Raw genomic sequence first — 16,756 nt, forward strand, 5'->3', positions numbered from 1 at the left:
ATAATTTTACGATATATAAAGTAAATATATAAAAAAATTTATAACGACCGACTAAAAAATATTTTTAAAAAACATTTTTGATTATATCTAAACACTTTTTTAACCTCAATGCAGAAAATAGCAATAATAATTAGCTATGGTTGCCTTGGCCATTCGGAATTTGACGCTAGAAGGTCATCACATCTTATAAACGGAAAAGTTGGTCCTAGAAAAGCAAAAGGCCCTTTCCACGAACCCTGCATACCCGTACCCACACTATTTATTTATTATTTATAGACAAGGAACACGACAAGGAAGGGTACGTACTGTTGGGGGTGAAGTGTAAAGGGAAAATTACACACAGATCTCAAGAAACAAATTTTATTCATTTAAAGTCTCACAAAATGTTAAAATTACTAACAGGTCCTAAAAGACCTTAGAGTATTTTATTCTAATTGTAAAATGATATTACTACATCTCAAATTCCCAATTCATATTTTTTCTCTCATTGTGATTAACAATTTCAGCAGTGATTATTAACAACCCAATAAAAAGGTATTGACAACTTAAGCAGTATTCGCTGACAACTTATTTTATAGGATCACATAACCTCCACATAAAGTTATATTATCTTATAAAATCAGTTGTTAACAGACATTACCTAGGTTGTTAATGACTCTCCTTAAGTTATTAATACTCATCGTTGAGGTTGTTAATAGATTTCTGTGTTAAAATTTTGTTATAATCCTATTAGGTTTAGTTAAAGTTTTTAATGGTTTCGATAAGTTTCCCATTTCAGTGTTAAAGTTATTGTATTATACTATTTGGTTATAATTTACTCTTATGTGGAAGTTATGTGATCCTATAAAGTAGGTTGTCAGCAGATACTGCTTGGGTTGTCAGCAGATATTGCTTGGGTTGTCATCACTTTCTCATTGAGTTGTTAATAGTCGCTGCTAAGGTTGTTAATTGCAATGGTAGAGAAAATGCGAATTAGAAATCTGAGGAGTAATGATATCATTTTACAATTAGAATAAAATACTCTAAGGTCCTTTGAGACCTACTAGTAATTTTGACATTTTATGAAATTTCAAATAAATAAAATCTCTTTTTTGAGATCTGTGGTAATTTTTCTTAGTGTAAAGAACAATAAACAGTTATTGCGTACAGGGACGACTTTGAAGAAGGCCAAAGCTTACTTTACTTGCAAATATATCTTAATTATAAGATTTTGTTTATAGACTATAAACAATGTTTTATAATTAGGACTAATTATAAAATATTGTTTGTAAATCATAAATAAAGTCTTATAATTATAACCGGAAGTAGTATATTCAGAATATAATATTATATTCTTAATATAGGACATAATAATTGAAGAGTTAATATTGATTTTAAATGCAACACTTCTTTTTATATTTATCAAAAAAATTTTAAATTATTCCTATTATTCAATTATAACCAAATAAGAGAGAGGAAGCGAATTAAGAAACATGATTAGGGTGTTTTAGAAAAAACTTGTATATTTATTATAATTAACTAACTTACTTAATTTTTTAAATTTAATTAAATTAGTTAAATAAGTTTTTGATTACTAACTGGGGAAGTAGTGTTCCATTCATGTTACTGGTGAATTTATCCAAATTAGTTGTGATATTGTTATATAATTAGGTCGTATTTAAGTTTCGCGGAACATGAACAAGAGATCTCATGTTTAAACAGCCAAAGCTATTTCCATCACAAGCAACCTTATCGATGAATTTCTCTGAATTTTTACTATTCAAGGTCCAAGAACGGTGGGTGGAGTTAAGCTGAAGATTGATCATTCAGTACTGAATATTAAATTAAAAATAATACTCTTCCGGTTCTTAATATAAAACATATTTAATTAATTTAATTAGATTAAAGAAGTTAAAAAATATGACATGTTTTTTCAAAAAATATCATAATCATCCTTCTTAATATCCTCCCTCCCTTACTTATTTGATTATTGGTTGAGGAAGTATCCATAAGGGTAATTAGAAAAAATTGACAAAAATGACAAATTGGTTTATATTTAGGATCAAAATTAACAATTAGGTCTTATATTAAGGATTGGAGAAGTACTACTTTTTTAACATATAAAATATTTTTATCTAACACATATTGAAAGGGTATTTGGTTTCTCTAAAAAGTGCTTTTTAAAAAAAAAACTTTTTCTCACATACTTATTTTATATACTATAAAATCACATTTAAAATCATAATTTAGTTTCCATCTATACACTCTCTAAGAATAATAATTAGATTTTTTAATCATACATGATACTCCTCTTATTTAAAGTCTTATTATAAGTATTAATTTCTAAGATTGTATTCTGATAAAATTTTATTTAAAGACTTATTACAAGTGTGTTATAGAGATAAAAAATTGTTAATTTATACTGCTTCCATTTCTTATTATAAGAACTTGTTTGACTTTTAATTTGGTTCAAAATATAAAACCCCAATCCATATTATTTTTCATATTTATTCATTTTTTTTAAAGTAGTCCTATAGTTACACATGTTAAATGTTTCATTAAATAGTAATTCTAACTAATATACATGATGAGTAAGGGTATTTTAGGAAAGATAACACCTATTTATAACAAATAACTAACTTAATTAATTTTCTTAATCTCCACAAATTAGTTAACTAGATTTTATATTAAAGATGAGAGGTAGTAATTGAAATGTATCTAACCGTGAAATGAAACATGTTAATTTTTAAGGTTCTATTTTGATGAAATTTTATTCAAAATCTTATTATAAATGTGTTAAGAAGACAAAAAGTTATGAATTTAGAAGTAAAATATGTTAATTGTGAAATAGAACATGTAAACTTTTAAAGTTGTATTGTGATCAAGTTTTATTTAGAGGCTTATTGTAAATATGTTGTGGACATAAAAGATTATTAATTTGTAATTGAAATGTGTTAAGTACGAAATGAAACATGTGAACTTAGAATTTTGCTTTTGTTTTTAGTGAAAAGAGCATTAGAATTATTTCATGATCTTTGGATCATATGACCTGGCCACGAGTTTAATAAAATTAATGACCCAAATAAAAATTTAAGTTATTTAAGTGTTTTTAAGGGATCTTTTCTGTCTTTTATATTTATCATTGTTTTAAAACTAATTTATTTAACTCATAAATTGATATATAATCTAATATTATATAGAAATATTTTAAAAATATTAAATCATATTCTATCAAAATTGAGTAATTTATTAAATTTTCTTAATCTATTAAAATTAATTAACTGACTCAGTGAGATAAGCAAGATTATTAAAACTGAGCCTGAAGAAAAGGACTTACCAAGTTGATAGGATTTGATTTTATTGCTACTACCTCACTTCCTAATATAACAGTTAAATAAATAGTTAATAAAAGTAAAAAAATTAAGTAGTTATAATAAATGAATGTTTTTTTAAATGTACCTGTTAATGACATGTATTAGAGTTACTCTTTAATAAAAACTTCTTTAATGGATGGAATCATTATAAAAATTACTTGAACTTAGAAATAAAGTGAGTTCCAATTAGCTTTTATAAAGCACCAGCAATTAAGGATCGACACGTCATGGTATCTGTCAAAGGATGAGCTCATCAAGCAATCAAGAATCCGGTTCCTTCCTCTCCGATCTCGCTGCTGTGTATATCTAATCACCGCGCACGAATTTAGAGGTGAAGTAGAAAAATGAATTGGTTTGAGGGCATTGGAAATTGGTTTCAGGGCACCCAAAGCAAGAACTGGTCTGGGATCACTGGGGATGTCTTAGAGAGAACCAAAAGCGTGAACTGGTCTGGGGGCGCTCAAGATTTGTTAGAGAAAACAAAAAATGTGAAGTGGTCTGAGCGCACTAAAGATTTCCTAGACAAGACGAAAAGCGTGAATTGGTCTGAGAGCAACAAAGATTTGTTAGAGAGCGCCAAAAATACGAGCTGGTATGAGAGCGCTAGAAATTTGTGTGAGAGTGGTAAGAATTTGTTAGGAAGGGCGATCGATTTCGGGAAAGAAAATGTTGAGGTTAGGCATTTAGTTATCGGAGGTGTGGCTCTTGTGCTCGTCGCTGCTGTCATTCGTGGGTGTGGATCTGGCGGTGGTTCTCTTTGCGGAAAAACTATGAAAGCTCCTGGCGGGAATGGCCGAATCATTTACAGAGCCCCCTTTGAAAGAAACCCTAGGGGCTATTTTCGCGGCCTGCGCAACAAAAAGACTTGAAAATCAAGCAGATCCGCATCAAGATGAGGCCAGTTGTTTGAAAATAAGATTGAATCGCACTGTTTCTCTGTAATGGCCTGCTCTGTGTGCTCACTTTGAGGTTTCTTTAATTTCTCGTTTGATCTGTGTTTATGTTGACTGGGAGGTGAAATCGTGGTTTCTTTTTTGCTGCTTATGTGTGTATGCTTGATGTATGATAATCTGACTCAGAAAATTAATTCAAATAAACTGATGCCTCTGTGAAACTTCCCAGATTTTACTATATACAAACAAGAATATGCATCATCCTCTCCTTTAAACCAGATCAAGAATGAGGCTACTAAATTGGTAATTCGTTTGGTGGTTCTTATTCTGATATATATACATGGCAGCAATGAAAGCTTCAGGTAGAGGCAGGAAGGAACTATGGCATTTTAAGGGATGATGACTTTGATGACTAAAGATTAATTAAACCACAGATTCTTGTTTGTGTTAGGACTTTGTCGTGTTATTTTTGGGGTTTGGTTCTTGTTGATCTGTAAATATTTCTCATGAAATGAAAGAATGTTTGGCTTCTTGCTTCTGGGTTAATCAGTTGCATCCAACCTTCATTTTTGTTCAGAAATTAATATAAGATCCTTTCTTCTTGTTAATCACTGTGCACATGAATTTGTTTTGTTAGTTTTGTAAAAACAAAGGGAATCCAAGTACGCGCAACTTTCTCTGTGTTTTTTTTTCCAACGCCGTTACGGAGAGTGGGGGAGCGAATGAGCGGAACAACAAAAGATAAACATATAATTAGCTGGCAAAAAGAGGACATATAATTAATTGGGACTTAAAATAAAAAGTACACTAAATACTTGGAGAAAATAATACAAAATTGATACTCGAAATGTTAAAATAGCCACTTGAAGTTACAAAATTTCAATTTAGTCATAAGTGGCCGATTTGTTATTTATAAATTTGTTGAAATCACCATATTATAATATTTAACAGATTTTGATAATATTTAATTTGCAAATAAAAATACAGTTTTGTAAATTTCTGATTTAAAATTTTATCATTTTTACGGCTTTTTTCTGTTATTTTTCCGAATAAAAAGGATAAGAAGAACTTTTTTCCCCCGGATAAGGACAAAGACGAACTCAAATGTTTAAATGATGAGGGAATAAAGAGGATACTCACTGTAGACAAAGCGGGGGGACCGTACAATTGGGGTAAGAAGGATGGCCGTATTTTTTTAAAAATGATACAAGGGACACAAAAATGATGGAATTTGGAAATTTGGCCCCTAGCCACATTAAATTATTAACGTCTGATTAATCCAGTTGGAAATCTGGCTTCCCGCGTACTTATTTGGAATAAGAAATTTTTACACAATTGAGCCAAATCATTACTCGAGTTAAATTTTGTATAATTTTTTGTTCAGGTTTGTTCAAAGTAAATCATCCCAATTTGTAAGAAGATTTTTTTCCGGGTGCTATAATTTGTGAGAATTAAAAAGGAGCAACATTTTGAGAAAAAAATAATAAATAATTTTTTTCTGATATTTCATGATGTCCTTTAAAAAAAAAATAGGGATAGATTATCCGAAGCTCTTTTCTTTCTTTTCCATTCTTTTTTCTTCTCTTCTTTTTTAACCGTTAGATAAACATATTTCAACAATTTAGATTTTAATTTTTTATAAACTATTTATAAAAATTTTTTAAAAATATTTAGTTCACTTGCAATTTGCAAACCATTAGAATTAAATTTTAATATAGATTGTAATTTATTATTTATGTATTTTATAATTTAATATTTTAATAATATTTTCAAAAAAAATTTAAATCCGAACCGTTAAAATATTAATCTAATGGTTTTAAAAAAAAAAGAAAAGAGAAGAAGATGGGAAGGGAAGAGAAGAGGTTACGAACAGCCCATCGCACCATATGGGCTATTAACATTTTAAATACTCCCTCCGTTCCTTATTATAAGAGACAAATAACCGAAGTACGTTGATCAAAAAAATAGTTAAAATTAGTTAAGAACAATTAATGTGTAAAAAGTATAATTTTTTTCCAAAAATGCCCTCATTAATAAGGAGAGAGAGCATGAGAGAGAACAATTAAATTATTAAAAGAAAAAAAAGTGGGAGGGAGAGAGAGTGTGAGTTGAAGATAATAAATATGGGTAAAATAGGAAATCAACACAAAAAAGTAGAGACAACTTTTAAGTGTCTCTTATATATAGGAACATGCCATAAGCATCAAATGTCTCTTATAATAAGGAACGGAGGGAGTATCTTTTAATGTTTCAAATTCATTAATATTTTTCTTTGTTGTAATTTATTGTTGATGTATGAGTTGTTTTCCCACGTACTTTAATTTTTTCCATGGAATTTCTTCTTCCTTGAAAAAAAAAATCGGAGGAATAAGATTCTTAACATGGAAAGCAACTAGTCCTAGATTCTTAATACAAAAAGCAACTAGGTGCTTAGATTCTCTCAGAATCACTTTTAAAAATGTGTTTTTATGCTGGCCGAAACAAAATTGTTTTTATATTACTTATTTTATATATTTTTAAAATCATCATCTGTTTTCTGTAATATCATAAATTTTATTTAGGATTTATGTAAAAAAATATTTTATTATTATAATAAAATAATAATATATTAATATTATTATAAAAAAAAAAAAACCAAAAGGCCGCTGTTTCCGGTGGAAAGCTGATGCTTTGAAATGGGAATGAAGAATTTTGGGGCTAGTGTATTTAATGATAGAAGAAAAAATAAAAGGGGTAGTTGGGAAGATTGAGATAAAAGAGATAGTAGGAGGCAGATTGAGAATGCGTGAGAAAGAGGGGAAGAGAGAAAGAAAGCGAGAGAGAAATAGAAAGAGCGTAACAGCATTACTCATAAAAAAGAAGGCAAAGTTTGAAGATAATTTAGGTATATAAAATTATTTTTTTTATCAAACTTTCTTTATGAATATTTCCTATATATTTTGAGCTTTCTATTTACATTATTACTATAGTGCTTAGAGAAAATTTTGAGACTTATATATGATATAAATATGGATTTTTGGTGAAAGATGATCATAAAAATTTAGAAGTAAATGAGTTGTTAATTTTAAGTAGTTAGATTTGTCCATCTGTTGATTTTTAGTACTTAAATTAATTTTTCTAGCTGAAAAATCTGTTATATAAGTTTTTTCATTAGAACTAAAAGGTTAAATGTACACTTTTTTCAAAAGAAAAACGATGAGTCAAATATTTCAAATCTGCAAAATAATGATCAAGGACATTGGCCCATATTAAAACAAAGTTCTTTCACCAAAATATATCCGCACAAATTTAAGCTGAAAAATTTAGATAGTTCAATTTGAAATTCTAAAAGCTTAATTGAAAATTAATGAAATCTTAGAATGTATTTTAATTTAGTATATTTTTTTCCATTTTTATCCTTTAATTTTAAAAACACAAAAAATAAATTGTAAAAATAATGTGTACGACTTAGAAATGTTGAAATAAGAGTAGACATGGAAAAATTGCTTGATTGAAATTGATCGTAATTAAATTTCTAGAATTTTCAACTTAATTTTTAAAATTTTCAATTTGTACATGCAAGGGAATGTCTTCCAAACAAAAGTTAGTTCCTACAAACCTCACTATCACTATGAGAGCCACGTCTGCAAAGCATTAGCTAGCGCCGTCTATCAATTTATTTGTGTCCTAACCAAATACAATTATATATAACAAAATAATTAATACTCCTCCGGTCCTTAATACAGAACCCCATTCTTGAGTTGGTTTTGATTCTAAATATAAGACCTGTTTCTCATATTTATCAATTTTATCTAAATTACCCCTATAGATATTCTCAAAACCATAATCAAATAAAAGAGGGAGAGTGGGTATTAAGAAAGATGGCTATAGTGTTTCAGGAAAAATGTGTCACTTTTCTTATAATTAACTAACTTACCTAATTTCCTTAATCTAATCAAATTAGTTAAATGGGTCTTATATTAAGAACTGGAAGAGTATTTTGTTTGTTAGATGTTATTTTGTTCACTAATTATCAAGGGGATTTTGGAATTCACATCTACTCAAATAATTTGATCTCTCTTACATGAGATTACTTTTTTTGAGGACTATCTGAATGGGTTATATTCAATTACGAACCCAATTGGAAATGATCCTTCCGAAGATTTTTTTAACATTCATACAGGCTCAATCTAAAGACTCGTGTTTAAATAGCTAAAAAACCCTGTTTTTAGAATTGACAGTTGGTCTCATTTGAGATTCTCTATGTGCAAAGCTCTTTTCTTTTGATACAAGGCCCAAAACTATAATTCGTGAACGGAATTGAACTAATTATTTTATATTATTTTCCTCTCCATAGTTTTTTAGTGAATTTTTCTGTCCGCATTTAAATCTGCTTCACATTGAAAGGAAATAAAGGACATGATAATGTCTGACATTTACCAATGACTTATAATTAAAGTTTCGGTGATAACAACATAAATTATAGGGTAAACATCATGGGGACCAAAACAGAAATAAGCATAAAATACAATGACTATAAAAGCTAATTTTTCTTGCTATAAAAGCCCACACACAAAAAGAGGGCTAAGCACGGAAGGAACTAGTTTCGGTGCTCATCCATTTGATGAGCACCATAAGCTCATCAGATCTAAACTGTCCATATCTCATTTGGATGGTTCAGATTTGATTTCTTTTTATTTTATTTATTCAAAATAATTATTTTAATATGTAGAGAATCTAAAATAGTGATGATCTCTTAACTATCATTCTTTCAAAAAATAGTTTATTCTATTTAAAAATAATTAATTAAAGAAATTAAATCTGAACCTTTCAAATGAAATATAGACGGTTCAGATCTGATGAGCTTATGATACTCATCAAATGGATGAGCACCGAAACTGGTTCCGAGAGTGAACTGGGTGTAATGCCTTTCTTATCCTTTTGGCTAAGATCAGGTTTAGTATATGTTGTTATCGGAATAGTGAACTGGGTTGAGATCAGTAAGAAAGATGACTTGGTTCGATAGCATCAAAAAATGGTTCGACAACCTTAAAAGCATAAATTGGTTGGAGATCGGCGAGAACTGGTTCTAGAGGACCAAGGATTGGTTCCGAGAAACCTTTGAAGATGGTGGGAAAAACAACCGCGTTAGGAAGTCTGCGGTGATCGTAGGAATAGTTCTTCTTGTTGTTGCTGCTGTGTGTCTGTACAAATGTTGTAAGTGTTGTAGTATGTGCAGAAAAATAAGAAGAAGAGTAAGAATCATGAAAGCTCCTGGCCGAGATGGCCTAATCATACACAGAGACCCCTTTGAAAGAAATCCTAGATCCTACTTTCGAAGCTTGCGAAACAAAGAGCCACGGAACGAAGATGACCCGTTAGTTAGAGATCATGCACCTTAAAGTTATCACATATATATATTTATGCTTGTATATGTATGGCACTTTCTGGTGTACTAATAAGTTGTCTTGTTTTGAGGTTTCTTTGTTGTTGAACTGGGTTATTTATTATATGTTCGGTTGGGAAATGGAATCTGTTTGATTGATGATCTGACCTCTTCTGCTTTTGTATATATGCTTAGTGCTTGATAATATATATATGGTATCACCAGTTCATATATAGATCTGTTTATATTTCTGCAAAATCAGTTCATTTTTTATTCCGGTTCTGCATAATACTATGGGAGTTTAGTGGGGGCTGGTTGTTCTGTTTATGCTGCTTAAGAAATGGGTTAAATCATCTTGATAGTTTTGTGACATTCCGGTTGAAAATAAAATGCTGAAGGCAACAAGGGAGAAGTGTTGATTTTCTAGATTGGTTCCCTAATTAATCCGTGTAGAAAACACTTTTTAGTTTTTCCAGCAATTAAAACTAACAGCCCGTGTAGAATTGGTGTAGAAATCTCAAGAGGATGGATTGAGCACCTTGTCATAATGCCAAACAAACTAAAGAAAAGATAAAGGCAAAGGTACATAGTTTAGCAGTGGATCAATTAAATCATAAAGTAGGTGAACTGAGTTCCAATCCTAACTTTAAAAACACCTTTGGGAAGAGAGATCTTGATCGCAATGTCTCGATATAGGTTAGTCAGTTACTTAGATACTTAGTAATAAGATTAAGAAAAGACTGGCTCGAAGGGTTGTTTTTCACAAAAAAAAAAAAGAAAACCGAGAGAGAGAGAATGGAATTAGTAGAATGAAGACTCAGAGAAAATTGATACTTATACGGCACTTGATTTAATGACCTTTATATCAAAATCAACAATAATTGGCTTCAAGAACACAAGATGAGCCTATCTCTTGTTGATTGGTCTTCAAAGATACGTGGGATTATAACTTTTTACGGATTTTAAATAATATCAAGTTGCTTTTATCTAATCCAAAGCCAGCTATTAAACCATGGGAAAGTTAGGAAGGTAAAAAAAGAAAATGACAGGTAAAAGCGATGCAAATTATAAAATTCTAAATTAGGATTTATTATAATATTTTAACAGATTTTGATAATATTTGATTTGCAAATAACAATAAATTTTTGTAAAAATTTCTGATTTAAAATTTTATAAATTTTACGATTTTTTTCTATTATTTTCCAAATAAAAAGGGTAAGAAGAACCTTTTTTTTCCCCGCTAAGGACAAAGACGAACTCAAATATTTAAATAAAGAGGGAATAAAGAAGGTACTCACTGTAGACAAAGTGGGTAGACCGTACAATTGAGGTAAGAAGGATCGGCCGTACCCTTATTTTTTTTAAATGATAAAAGGGACACAAGAATGATGGAATTTGGAAATTTGGCCCCCAGCCAGATTAAATTATTAATGTTTCATTAATCAAGCTGGAAATCTGGCTTCCTGCGTACATATTTGGAATAAGAAATTTTTACACAATTGAGCCAAATCATTACTCGAGTTAAATTTTATACTACTATAATTTTTTGTTCACGTTTGTTCAAAGTAAATCATCCCAATTTGTAAGAAGATTTTTTTTTTCGAGTGCTATAATTTGTGAGAATTAAAAAGAGCAACATTTTGAGAAAAATTAATATTTTTCTTTGTTGTAATTAATTGTTGATGTATGAGTTGTTTTTCCACATACTTTCATTTTTTTCAATGGAATTTCTCCTTTCCTTGAAAAAAATATGAGGGATAAGATTCTTAAAATAGAAGGCAACTAGATGCTTAGATTCTCCCAGGTTCTTAATTTCTTAGTACAGAAGGCAACTAGGCGCTTAGATTCTCCCAGAATCACTTTTAAAAATGTGCTTCTATGCGGTCGAAACAAAATTATTTTTATATACTTATTTTGTATACTTTTAAAATTATAATTTGATTTCTACCAAAACATCCTGCCACATCATGTTGACTTTACTTGTGGAGGGAAAATCTCATGATAAGAAAGAACAAAAGAAAATCACCGTTAGATTCAAAGAAGAAAAATCTAATTATCAAAAAATGTTATTACTTATAGATAATTAGAGAGTGTTTAGATGAAAACTAAACTATAGTTTTAAAAATAATTTTATAATATATAAAATAAATATGTAAAAAAATTTATCACGACTTGTAAAAAAATATTTTTGATTACATCCAAACACTTTTTTAACTTCAATGCAGAAAGTAGCAATAATAATTAGCTATGGTTGCCTTAGCCATTCAGAATTTGACGCTAGAGAGTCATCACATCATATAAGGTTTGTTTAGAACAATTTATAAGTAGTTTTTTATTTTGACTTATGTAAAACAAACTTATAAATTTTTTTTACCGCTCTGCCAAACAGGACAAACGGAAAAGTTGGTCCTAGAAAAGCAAAAGGCTCTTTCCATGAACCCTACATACCCACACTATTTATTTACTCCTCTGGTCCTTAATATAAGACCCATTTAACTAATTTGATTAGATTAAAAAAGTTAGGTAAGTTAGTTAATTATAAGAAAAGTGACACATTTTTCTTAAAACAACCCATGATCATCTTTCTTAATACCTTATCTCCCTCTTCTACTTGATTATAGTTGAGAGAGTATCCATAGGGGTAATTTAGAGAAAATTGATAAATATGAGAAATGGGTCTTATATTTAGGACCAAAACCAACTCAAGAATTGGGTCCTATATTAAGGACCGGAAGAGTATTATTTATAGACAAGGAACACGACAAGGAAGGGTACGTACTGTTGGGTGTGAAGTGCAAAAGAACAATGAACGGGTATCGCGTACAGGGACGACTTGGAAGAAAGCCTAAAACCTACTTTCAAATATATATACAGAATATAGTATTATATTCTTAATATAAGACATAATAATGGAAGAGTTAATATTAATTTTAAATGTAAGATTTCTTTTTAATTTATTAATTTTTTTAAATTATTCCTATTATTGATTCAATGGTAACCAAGTGAGAGAGAAAAGAAGTGAATTAAGAAACATGATTAGGATGTTTAAAAAAAAAAATATGTCATGTATTATAATTAACTAATTTACTTAAAATTTTTAATTTAACTAAATTTATTAAATAAGTTTTATATTATGGAACAGACGAGTAGTATTCTATTCATGTGACTAATGAATTTATCCAAATTGTTTAAGATATTGTTATTTAATTGGGTCATATTTAAGTTTCGTAGAATATGAGCAAGAGATCTCATATTTAAACAGCCAAAGCTATTTCCATCACAAGCAACCTTGTCGATGAATTTCTCTGAATTTTTAGTATTCAAGGTCCATGAAGGGTGGATATAGTTGAACTGAAGATTGATCATTCAGTACTGAATATTAAATTAAAAATAATGCTACTTTTTTGACATATAAAATATTTTTATCTAACACATATTAAAAAAGTGTTTGGTTTCTCCCAAAAGTGTTTTTTTAAAAGAATTTTTCTCACATACTTATTTCATATATTATAAAATCACTTTTAGAATCATAATTTAATTTCCATCCATATACTTCCTAAGAATGATAATTAGATTTTTTTTATCATACGTAATACTCCTCTTATTTAAAGACTTATTATAAGTACTAATTTCTAAGATTGTATTCTGATAAAATTTTATTTAAAGAATTATTACAAGTGTGTTAAGGAAATAAAAAATTGTTAATTTATAATTGAAATGTATCTAATTGCGAAATGAAACATGTTAATTTTTAAGGTTTTATTTTGATGAAATTTTATTCAAAATCTTATTATAAATGTGTTAAGAAGACTAAAAGTTATGAATTTAGAAGCAAAATATGTTAGCTATGAAATGAAATGTGTTAACTTTCAAGATGGTATTGTAATCAAATTTTATTTAAAGGCTTATTGTAAATATATTATGGATATAAAAGATTATTAATTTATAATTCAACTATGTTAACTGTGAGATGAAATATGTCAATTTAAATTTTTTATTTGTTTTCAGTGAAAGGAGCATTAGAATTATTTCATGAAATTTTAAAATCCCTCTTTGGGTCATATGACCTGACTATGAGTTTGATAAATTTAATGATCCAAATAAAAATTTGATTTATTTAAGTGTTTTTTTAAGGGATTTTTTCTGTCTTTTATATTTATCATTGTTTTAAAAATAGTTTATTTAACTTACAAATTGATACATAATCTAATATCATATAGAAATATTTTAAAAAGATTAAATCATATTTTATCAAAATTAAATAATTTATTAAACTTTTTTAATCTATCAAAATTAATTAACTGGCTCAGTGAGATAAGCAAGATTATTAAAACTGAGCCTGTTAAAAAAGGACTTGCCAAGTTGATGGGATTTAATTTTATTATTACTACCTCACTCCCTGATATAACAGTTAAATAAGTAATTAATAAAAAGTAAAAGAATTAATTAGATATAATAAATGAGTGTTTTTTTAAATGCACTTGTTAATCACGCATGGGAGTTTCCTTTTAATACAAACTTTTCAACGTGTGAAATCATTATAAAAAGGGAAAATTTCAGTGAATGACCGCAGAAGGCAATTTATATCAGTCAAGGACCAAAACTTTCTGAAATTTCACTGCAGGACCAAGGGACCAAATTGAAATTAAAATTTAGAGTGAAATTACAATAATACCCCTCCCTTTTTATTTTATTAAAAACAAATATTTACCGGAGTTACTGTTCTGGCCACCGGAGATCGGAGGTCCGGCCACCGGAGCTCAGGTGGCTGCCACCGGGGTCCGACCACCGGAGCTCAGGTGGCCGCCACCGGGGTCCGACCACCGGTAGCCGGAACAGTAACTCCAGCCGGACCTCTGGTGGCCAGAGTTTTTTTTGTTTAAAACAAAGTGGCCAAGGGAGAGTTTGAACCCATGATCTCTTGGCACACCAAAAGACTTATAACCATCAAGCCAAGCAACCCATTCAATCATAAGATGCAAATAAAACTATATATAACAAAACAAACGTAACTGTCCAAATATAAATGAACAAGTGAAATTAGATGATTTACAAGTGGAATTTAGAAATTTGCAACAAAAATTAGGCAATTTACAAATAACATAATAGAAGTCATAACCCCAAATGTAAGTATTTAAGTGCAAATGAGCAAGTGAAATTTGAAGATTTACAATAAAAGTTTATAGATTTACAATCCAAATTTGGCAAACACAAGAGAATTCACAACTCAAAATGTAAGTGTTTGAGTGTAAGTGAACAAGTGAAATTAGACGATTTACAAGTGGAATTCAGCAATTTACAACAAAAATTAGGCAATTTACAAATAACATAATAGAAGTCATAACCCCAAATGCAAGTGTTTAAGTGCAAATGAGCAAGTGAAATTTGAAGATTTACAACAAAAGTTTATGGATTTACAATCCAAATTTGACAAACACAAGAGAGTTCACAACCCAAAATGTAAGTGTTTGAGTGTAAGTGAATAAGTGAAATTAGACGAATTACAAGTGGAATTCAGCAATTTACAACAAAAATTAAGCAATTTACAAATAACACAATAGAAGTCATAACCCCAAATGCAAGTATTTAAGTGCAAATAAGCAAGTGAAATTTGAAGATTTACAACAAAAGTTTATGGATTTACAATCCAAATTTGGTAAACACAAGAGAACTTACAACCCAAAATGTAAGTGTTTGAGTGTAAATGAACAAGTGAAATTAGACGATCTACAAGTGGAATTCAACAATTTATAACAAAAATTAGGCAATTTACAAATAATATAATAGAAGTCATAACCCAAAATGCAAGTGTTTAAGTGCAAAGCAAGTGAAATTGTCGAATTTCACTTGCAAATCTATAAAATTTTGTTGTAAATCTTCAAATTTTATTTGCTGATTTACACTTAAACACTTGTATTTGGGACAATTTCACTTGCAAATCTATAAAATTTTGTTGTAAATCTTCAAATTTCATTTGCTGATTTACACCTAAACACTTGTATTTGGGATTATGAGTTCCATTATGTTATTTGTAAATTTCCTAATTTTTGTTGTAAATTGCTAAATTCCACTTGTAAATCCTCCAATTTCACTTGTTCACTTACACTCAAACACTTACATTTTGGGTTATGAATTCTCTTGTGTTTGCCAAATTTGGGTTATAAATCCATAAACTTTTGTTGTAAATCTTCAAATTTCACTTGCTCATTTGTACTTAAACACTTGTATTTGGGATTATGACTTCTATTATGTTATTTGTAAATTACCTAATTTTTTTTGTAAATTGTTGAATTTCACTTGTAAATCGTCTAATTTCACTTGTTCACTTAGACTCAAACACTTACATTTTGGATTGTGAATTCTCTTGTGTTTACCAAATTTGGGTTGTAAATTCATAAAATTTTGTTGTAAATCTTCAAATTTTACTTACTCATTTGCACTTAAATCCTTGCATTTTGGGTTATGACTTCTATTATGTTATTTGTAAATTGCCTAATTTTTGTTCCAAATTGTTGAATTCCACTTGTAAATCGTCTAATTTCACTTGTTCACTTATATTTGGACAGTTGCGTTTGTTTTGTTATATATAGTTTAATTTGCATCTTATAATTGAATGGGTTGCTTGACTTGGTGGTTACAAAGTCTTTTGGTGTGCCAAGGGGTCATAGGTTCAAACCCTCCCTTGGCCACTTTGTTTTAAACAAAAAAAACTCCGACTACTGGAGGTCCGACCGGAGCTACTGTTCTGGCCACCGGTGACCGGACCCCTGGCAGCAGCCACCTGAGCGCCGGTGGCTGGACCTTTGATCTCAGGTGACCGGAACAGTAACTCCGGTAAATATTTATTTTTTAATAAAATAAAAAGGGAAGGGTATTATTGTAATCTCACTCTAAATTTTAATTTCAATTTGGTCCCTTGATCCTGCAGTAAAATTTCAGAAAGTTTTGATCCTTGACTATTATAAATTGCCTTCTGCGGTCCTTCACTGAAATTTTCCCTTATAAAAATTACTTCAACTTAGAAATAAAGTGAGTTGGGAATATATCCAATTAGCTTTTATAAAGCACCAGCAATTACAGATCGACACGTCATGGTATCCGTCAAAGGATGAGCTCGTTAAGCAAGCAAGAATCAGGTTCCTTCT

This window comes from Neltuma alba, unplaced genomic scaffold (genome assembly GCF_004799145.2).
Source record: "Neltuma alba isolate B1F8T4 unplaced genomic scaffold, ASM479914v2 tig00011457_pilon, whole genome shotgun sequence".
In the NCBI taxonomy this organism is placed as follows: domain Eukaryota; kingdom Viridiplantae; phylum Streptophyta; class Magnoliopsida; order Fabales; family Fabaceae; genus Neltuma; species Neltuma alba.